Source organism: Pristiophorus japonicus, chromosome 12 (genome assembly GCF_044704955.1).
Source record: "Pristiophorus japonicus isolate sPriJap1 chromosome 12, sPriJap1.hap1, whole genome shotgun sequence".
Taxonomy (NCBI): Eukaryota; Metazoa; Chordata; class Chondrichthyes; family Pristiophoridae; genus Pristiophorus; species Pristiophorus japonicus.
In genome coordinates, this window is record NC_091988.1 from 15,219,772 (window position 1) to 15,228,422 (window position 8,651).

The window sequence follows — 8,651 nt, forward strand, 5'->3', positions numbered from 1 at the left end:
ACGTTGTCCACGTATGGGGAGGTCTTGACCTGAGCGCCTCTGCTGCCTGGGATCGTCACCCCTCTAATGCCCGCATCCTTCCTGATGGACCCGGCAAAGGGCTCAATACAAGACATAAACAAGACAGATGAGAGAGGACAGCCTTGCCTGACTCCAGATCTGATCAGAAAGCTTTGAGTTTCCCACCCATTGATTAGAACTGCGCTACTGATGTCTCTGTAGAGCAGTTGGATCCAATTGCGGATACCCTCCCCAAACCCCATTTTGGAGAGCACGTCCATCAGGTACGTGTGCGATATCCTGTCAAAGGCTTTCTCCTGGTCTAAGCTGATCAAACAGGTGTCCACTCCTGTGTCCCGCACGTAGGCGATCATATCTCTGAGTAACGTAAGGTCCTGGACGCCCTACGAAAGGAGAGGGTGGACCCTGTCGGGTGGTTCCCGAGCAGACTGTCGAACTCGTTTGGCAGAGCGTCTCATCGCCAGAGCTTTCACACAAGCCGTAGCTTGGTTGGCGGTGAGGAGGGCCCTACCCATCAGATCCTTCATGCACAGCCGGGGTTTCAGAGACACGGCACTCTGCCCCCGAGTTGGCTGTGGCGTGGCAGTCATCCATCTCCTTCGGAATTGCCCCTTTGCAAGGCAGGTCTGGAAGGAGATGCAGTGGTTGCTGTCGAGGTTCATCCCGAGCAATTCCGTAACACAGGACTCTGTGCTCTACGGGCTGTTCCCAGGGACACACACTGAGACAGACATCATCTGCTGCTGGAGGGTCATCAACTCAGTGAAAGACGCACTTTGGTCTTGCCGAAACTTGCTGGTCTTCCAGAGCAAGGAGATGTCCACGTCTGCGTGTTACAGATTGGCGCAATCCAAGATCCAGGATTACGTGCTGAGGGACGCACTAAAAATTGGTGCAGTCACCGCAAAGGCACGGTGGGGAAGGGCCGCAGTTTAAAGCCCTTCTGCCACGGTAAACCCGGGGGCAGGAATCAGTACAAAACCCCCCTCGGGCCGTACTTGTAAACCTTTGTATATATAGAGCACCATGATCTGAAAACACCTATGTAGTGCCATGTATAATGCAAGTTCTGTTTAGAAATGTATGTTGCAAAGAAATGTAACTGTACCCTCACCCATTCCGTGTACCGTATAGTGCCACATGTAACGTAATTTGATGACTGTATTACAATGTATCCTGGATTGTACTGAATTGTACCTCGAAATGTAAAGCAAGCAAATGTATTGAACGGAACTGCTGTCAGCATCCAAATGTACTGAACTGCTTTCCAATGTATTGTGCAAATTTTTATATGAATAAAGTATATTTTGAAATAAAAAAAATACAAGCAACAACTGCCTAGCATATACAGCACAAAAACAGGTGAATTCAGTCAACAGGCCTATGCAGTGTTTATACTCCATAGGAGCCTCTTCCCACCTTACTTCATCCTACTCAACAACATTTCCTTCTATTTCTTTCTCCGCCATAAGAACGTAAGAAGTAGGAGCAGAAGTAGACCATATGGCCCTTCGAGCCTGCTCCGTCATTCAATAAGATCATGGCTGATCTTCTACCTTAACTCCACTTTCCTGCCCGATCCCCATATCCCTTGATTCTCCTAGAGTTAAAAAATCTATCTATCTCAGCCTTGAATGTACTCAAATACTCAGCATTCACAGCCCTCTGGGAGAGAATTCCAAAAGATTCACAACCCTCTGAGTGAAGAAATTCCTCCTCATCTCAGTCTTAAATGGCCGACTCCCTTATCCTGAGACTTTCCCCCCTAATTCTAGACACCCCAGGGGAAACAACCTCTCAGCATCTACCCTGTCAATCCCCTTCAGAATCTTGTCTGTTTCAATGAGATCACCTCTCATTCTTCTAAACTCCAGAGAGCATAGGCCCAATTTACTCAATCGCTCCTCATAGGACAACCCTCGAGTGAACCTTCATTGCACTGCCTGTAAGGCAAGTATATCCTTCCTCAGATAAGGAGAGCAAAACTGTGCACAATACTCCAGGTGTGGTCTCACCAAAGACCTGTACAATTGTAGCAAGACTTCCTTACTCTTGCACCCCAACTCCCTTGCAATAAAGGCCAACATGCCATTTACCTTCCCAATTGCTTGCTGTATCTGCATATACTATCTAGCTTCCCCTTAACTACACCAATGATATTCGCCTGTTGGAAAGTTCCAAATTCTAACCACTTCCTGAATTCCTCATTGGATTTATTGGCTGCTGACTTGTATTTATCGCTCCTAATTTTTTGACTCATCCACAAGTGCAAATATCTTCAATACATCTACCATTGTCAAATCCCTTCAGAATTTTAAAGCATTCTATCAGGTCACCTTTCAGCCTTCACTTTTCTAGAGAATCATCATCATCATAGGCGTCCCTCGGAATCGAGGAAGACTTGCTTCCACTCCTGAAGTGAGTCCTTAGGTGGCTGAACAGTCCAATACGAGAACCACAGTCCCTGTCACAGGTGGGACAGATAGTCGTTGAAGGAAGGGGTGGGTGGGACAGGTTTGTCGCACGTTCTTTCCGCTGCCTGCGCTTGATTTCTGCATGCTCTCGGCGATGAGACTCGAGGTGCTTAGCGCCCTCCCGGATGCACTTCCTCCACTTAGGGCGGTCTTTGGCCAGGGACTCCCAGGTGTAAGTGGGGATGTTGCACTTTATCAGGGAGGCTTTGAGGGTGTCCTTGTAACGTTTCCGCTGCTCACCTTTGACTCGTTTGCCATGAAGGAGCTCCGAGTAGAGCACTTGCTTTGGCAGTCTCGTGGCTGGCATGCGGAATATGTGGCCTGCCCAGTGGAACTGATCAAGTGTGGTCAGTGCTTCAATGCTGGGGATGTTGGCCTGGTCGAGGACGCTAACGTTGGTGCGCCTGTCCTCCCAGGGGATTTGTAGGATCTTGCGGAGACTTTGTTGGTGATATTTCTCCAGCAACTTGAGATGTCTACTGTACATGGTCCATGTCTCTGAGCCATACAGCAGGGCGGGTATTACTGCAGCCCTGTAGACCTGAATAGTTAAAACCTCAGTTCTCATGTCATCTTTTTTTCACCTTCTCCAGTGCTCCTATATTCTTTTTGTAATCTGGCACCCAGAACTGTGCACAGTGGTCCAACCAAGTTTTTATATTAGGTTAACATAACTTCTCAGCTTTTTAATTTGATTCCTCTAGAAATGATCCCCAGTGCATAGTTTTCACTTGTATGGCTTTGTTAACCTGTATTGCTACCTTTAGTGATCTGTGAATCTGTACCCCTCTAGACCACTTTGGGCCTCTACCTTATTTTCCAAGGAGTAGGTTGCCTTCTTATTCCTGCTACTGAACTACACCATTTCAAACATCTTCACAATTAAATTAATTTGGCATTTACAAGCCCATTCTGCAAGTTTGTTAACGTCTTGTATTTTATCGCAGTCTTTCTCGGTATTAACGATACACACCCCAATTTGATATCATCCACAAATTTTTATATTGTATTTCCGAGTTCCAAGTTCAAACCATTTATGTAAATGATGAACAACAGTGGTCACAGTTCTGATCCCGATGGAACGCCACTTCCTACCAATCTGAGTAACTACTTTTAACCAATGCTCCCTGTTGTTTTTGGGTGCACGGCCCCTTTAAGGGGCTGCACGGCCATTCCCATTTTTGTGCATGCGCGAACTTTAACACTGCAACCGCTAGTCCCGCGAGCTACATGGCCGCACAGCTTATAGGGAGCGTTGCCTTTAGCCCCTACTCTCTGTTTTCTAGCCAGGTTGTTTGTCTAGAAAAAGAACCAGTAGAGAGATGAGGACATTTTTGGAATGCACTGCCTGAAAGGGCGGTGGAAGCAGATTCAATAGAGGGTATTGGATAAATACGTGAAAAGGAAAAATTTGCAAGGCTATAGAAACATAGACATAGAAACATAGAAAATAGGTGCAGGAGCAGGCCATTCGGCCCTTCGAGCCTGCACCACTGTTCAGAGGAGTCAGAGGAAATGTATTAGCATGGATAGAGAATTGGCTGGCTAACAGGAAGCAGAGAGTCGGTGTAAATGAGTCCTTTTCGGGTTGGAAATCGGTGATTAGTGGTGTGCCACAGGGATCGGTGCTGGGACCACAATTGTTTACAATATACATAGATGACTTGGAAGAGGAGACAGAGTGTAGTGTAACAAAATTTGCAGATGACACAAAGATTAGTGGGAAAGCGGGTTGTGTAGAGGACACAGAGAGGCTGCAAAGAGATTTAGATAGGTTAAGCGAATGGGCTAAGGTTTGGCAGATGGAATACAATGTCGGAAAGTGTGAGGTCATCCACCTTGGAAAAAAACCCAGTAAAAGGGAATATTATTTGAATGGGGAGAAATTACAACATGCTGTGGTGCAGAGGGACCTGGGTGTCCTTGTGCATGAATCCCAAAAAGTTAGTTTGCAGGTGCAGCAGGTAATCAGGAAGGCGAATGGAATGTTGGCCTTCATTGCGAGAGGGATGGAGTACAAAAGCAGGGAGGTCCTGCTGCAACTGTATAGGGTATTGGTGAGGCCGCACCTGGAGTATTGCGTGCAGTTTTGGTCACCTTACTTAAGGAAGGATATACTAGCTTTGGAGCGGGTACAGAGACGATTCACTAGGCTGATTCCGGAGATGAGGGGGTTACCTTATGATGATAGATTGAGTAGACTGGGTCTTTACTCGTTGGAGTTCAGAAGGATGAGGGGTGATCTTATAGAAACATTTAAAATAATGAAAGGGATAGACAAGATAGAGGCAGAGAGGTTGTTTCCACTGGTCGGGGAGACTAGAACTAGGGGTCACAGCCTCAAAATACGGGGGAGCCAATTTAAAACCGAGTTGAGAAGGAATTTCTTCTCCCAGAGGGTTGTGAATCTGTGGAATTCTCTGCCCAAGGAAGCAGTTGAGGCTAGCTCATTGAATGTATTCAAATCACAGATAGATAGATTTTTAATCAATAAGGGAATTAAGGGTTACGGGGAGCGGGCAGGTAAGTGGAGCTTAGTCCACGGCCAGATCAGCCATGATCTTGTTGAATGGCGGAGCAGGCTCGAGGGGCTAGATGGCCTACTCCTGTTCCTAATTCTTATGTTCTTATGTTCTTATTATAAGACCATGGCTGATCATTCCCTCAGTATCCCTCTCCAGCTTTCTCTCCATACCCCTTGATTCCCTTAGCTGTAAGGGCCATATCTAACTCCCTCTTGAATATATCCAATGAACTGGCATCAACAACTCTCTGCGGCAGGGAATTCCACAGGTTAACAACTCTCTGATTGAAGAAGTTTCTCCTCATCTCCTAAATGGCCGACCCCTTATTCTAAGACTGTGTCCCCTGGTTCTGGACTTCCCCAACATCAAGAACATTCTTCCCGCATCTAACCTGTCCCGTCCGGTCAGAATCTTATATGTTTCTATGAGATCCCCTCTCATCCTTCTGAACTCCAATTGAATAAAGGCCCAATTGATCCAGCCTCTCCTCATATGTCAGTCCTGCCATCCCGGGAATCAGTCTGCATTCCCTCAATAGCAAGAACGTCCTTCCTCAGATTAGGAAAGAGCAGGGCAGTGGGACAAATTGGATAGCTCTTTTAGCCACAGGAACAGGCACAATGTGTTGAATGGCCTCCTTCTGTGCTATATGATTCTATGATTTTCTATCCATTTTGCTGCTGCTAAAATAGAATCAAATGTTGGCATTTTTATTAGCATACAAATAAAGGATAATAATACATTCAGCAGATATTCAGAGTGCCAAACAGCATTCTGTTCAAACAAAAGCAAAATACAGGCGATGCTGGAAATCTTAAAGTTCTAATGCAAGATCATCGACCTGAAACCTGATCTGTGTGTTTCCAGCATTCTGCCCAATACCAGTTACTTGCATCTCAGCGGTATGGCACTTTTTACTTCAAAGTAGCCAGGACATCGTACACTGATTAACATATTAGATGCCGTCCCATAATCCTTTATTTCGAACTCAATGATTTTCTGAAAAATATTTCTTTGTCTATTTGTGTTGAGAAAATAATGTGATCCAAAAGAAATCATAACTTTATCTGATGACAAAATTTGTTTTTAAGATAGGTCACCACAACTTTAAATAGTATCCGTCAGATAGACCTCCGGTCGTCAGGGTGATCTGGTTAGCTTTGCGCAGTGGCAGTATCGTAGCCGATGAGGTTTAACCGAGGCGCGATTATTGCTTATTGAAAACTTTTCCCAATACCCCGCTATGACGACTTGAAATATAGTCGGCAATGGCAATTTTTGATAGTCTCCGCGGAGACTACATTTATAAACAAAATAGAATCAAATACATTTCACGTGGAGTTATAATTTACACAGCAATTTCACACTAAACTATTCGCAGTCAATCGTGTGCGATGTACCATTCTTGGATTGGGTAGTTTATGTTAACTCTGCTTTGACGTGTTCGTGAGCATTTCGTCATTTAATTTTTGCTCATAGGACATTTACTCCGCTGATATTTTCCCCAATGCTTGCAAATGTTACTGCATTTACTTTATTTCTGTGTCTTAATATCGCTAAACCTCGAATAAAATATTTGACTTTTTCTTTTATGGTCAGGTGAATACCATCATTCATAAATGAAAGAAAGAATACAAGCATTTAAGGATATGTAAATTTTAAACAAAAGCAACTTCTGGGATGTTTCACCAAGTAAATACCACTCTCCCACTTTCTGTTTCTCTCCCTACCTCCCCCAGTTTCTGTTTTTTCTCTCTGTCTCTCCCCAGTTGCTCTCTCAGGACTCAGAGTTTCCAGATGATTTTCATTGGCCCTGATGCTGCTATCCTTACACTGAAGCACTGACCACACTTGATCAGCTCTGCTGGACAGGCCACATTGTCCGTATGCCAGACACGAGATCCCAAAGCAAGTGCTCTACTCGGAACTCGCCCACGGCAAACAAGCCAAAGGCGGGCAGAGTAAACGTTACAAGGACGCCCTCAAAGCCTCCCTGATAAAGTGTGACATCCCCACTGACACCTGGGAGTCCCTGGCCACAGACCGCCCTAAGTGGAGGAAATGCATCCGGGAGGGCGCTGAGCTCCTCGAGTATCGTCACCGAGAGCATGCAAAAATCAAGTGCAGGCAGCGGAAGGAGCGTGCGGCAAACCAGGCTCCCTGCCCACCCTTTCCCTCAACGACTATCTGTCCCACCTGGGACAGAGACTGTGGTTCTCGTATTGAACTGTACAGTCACCTAAGAACTCATGGTAAGAGTGGAAGCAAGTCTTCCTCGATTCCGAGGGATTGCCTATGATGATGATGATGATGATCCTCACAACTGGTAAGGAAGCGGTGTTGCGAATAACGGGGAGACCAGCAGGGCTCAGACATTGTAGTTTGGTTGCGAGCCTCGACAGGCAGGATACTGTACATGTATGAACTGCGCATAGAAAGACTTTCTCCTGAGTGGCCCATTCTCATACAATCCCACCCATAATGGCAGAGTTGGGAACTCTAGGTTCATCATCATAGGCAGTCCCTCGGAATCGAGGAATACTTGCTGCTGCTCCAAAAGTGAGTTCTTAGGTGGCTGAGCAGTCCAATATGGGAATTATAGTCTCTGTCTCAGGTGGGACAAACAGTCGTTGAGGGAAGGGGTGGGTGGGACTGGTTTGCTGCACGCTCTTTCCGCTGCCTGCGCTTGTTTCCTGCATTTTTAAAAAAAAATTGTCATAGCCAATCTTTCTAATTCTTTGTCAGATCACAAACACCAGAGGTCACCTTGCACACATCACCTGCGCCAATGCTTTTAGAGTCACTGCACCGTTCCTGGAAGTACTGCAATACCAGGTTCATGCCATGGAGGTGGATGGGTCAGCACCCCCACGCACCGAGGTGGAGGGATCAAATCAAACCACCCACCTCCTATTTCCAAAAAGCATAGGAGAACCACCTTCCTGATCCAGGGAGAACCACTTTGGGGTCATGGTTACTCCCCTGTCAGGTCAGTTACGCATGATCTTAGCCAAAAGGCCGAGAAGCGATAGCTTGTTTTCTGCATTTTTTTAACATTTTTTTATTATTTTTATTTCAAAATATACTTTATTCATAAAAAGAATACAGTACATTCAATGGCATTTCATTACATTTCGCTGCGGTCAGCAATCCCATACAATATATCTGGGTGCTGACGGCAGTTCCGTTCGTTACATTTCTCGTTTTTCTGTTCAACTGCGATTCAGTACAATAAACAGGATACATTGTGGTACATTTACACAAATTACATTTTATGTGTTACAATACAGTGCCCGGAATGGGTGACGGTACATTTACATTTTTTTTCTTTTCAAACATGCATTTCATAACACACCTTGCATTGTACATGGCACTACATTGGTGTTTACAGATTTGGTGCTCTATGTACACAAAGTGTAAATTACAAATACAGCCCGAGTGGGTTTTGTACTGATTCCTGCCCCCGGGTTTACCGTGGCAGAAGGGCTTTAAACTGTGGCCCTTCCCCACCGTGCCTTTGCGGCGACTGCACCAATTTTAAGTGCGTCCCTCAGCACGTAATCCTGGATCTTGGATTGCGCCAGTCTGCAACACGCAGACGTGGACATCTCCTTGTTCTGGAGAACCAGCA

At 45.6% G+C, this 8,651-nt stretch overlaps 1 non-coding gene and 1 pseudogene across 1 annotated transcript; one reads left to right on the forward strand and one right to left on the reverse strand.

The window, feature by feature from the left end:
* The first annotated feature begins 6,176 nt into the window (after positions 1-6,176).
* On the forward strand, positions 6,177-6,317 carry LOC139277837 (U4 spliceosomal RNA). Its single transcript, XR_011596150.1, has one exon. It is a non-coding gene; the product is annotated as a U4 spliceosomal RNA (small nuclear RNA).
* Positions 6,318-7,818: 1,501 nt separating this feature from the next.
* Positions 7,819-8,050, reverse strand: LOC139277747 (U2 spliceosomal RNA; annotated as a pseudogene).
* Between the last annotated feature and the right edge of the window lie 601 nt (positions 8,051-8,651).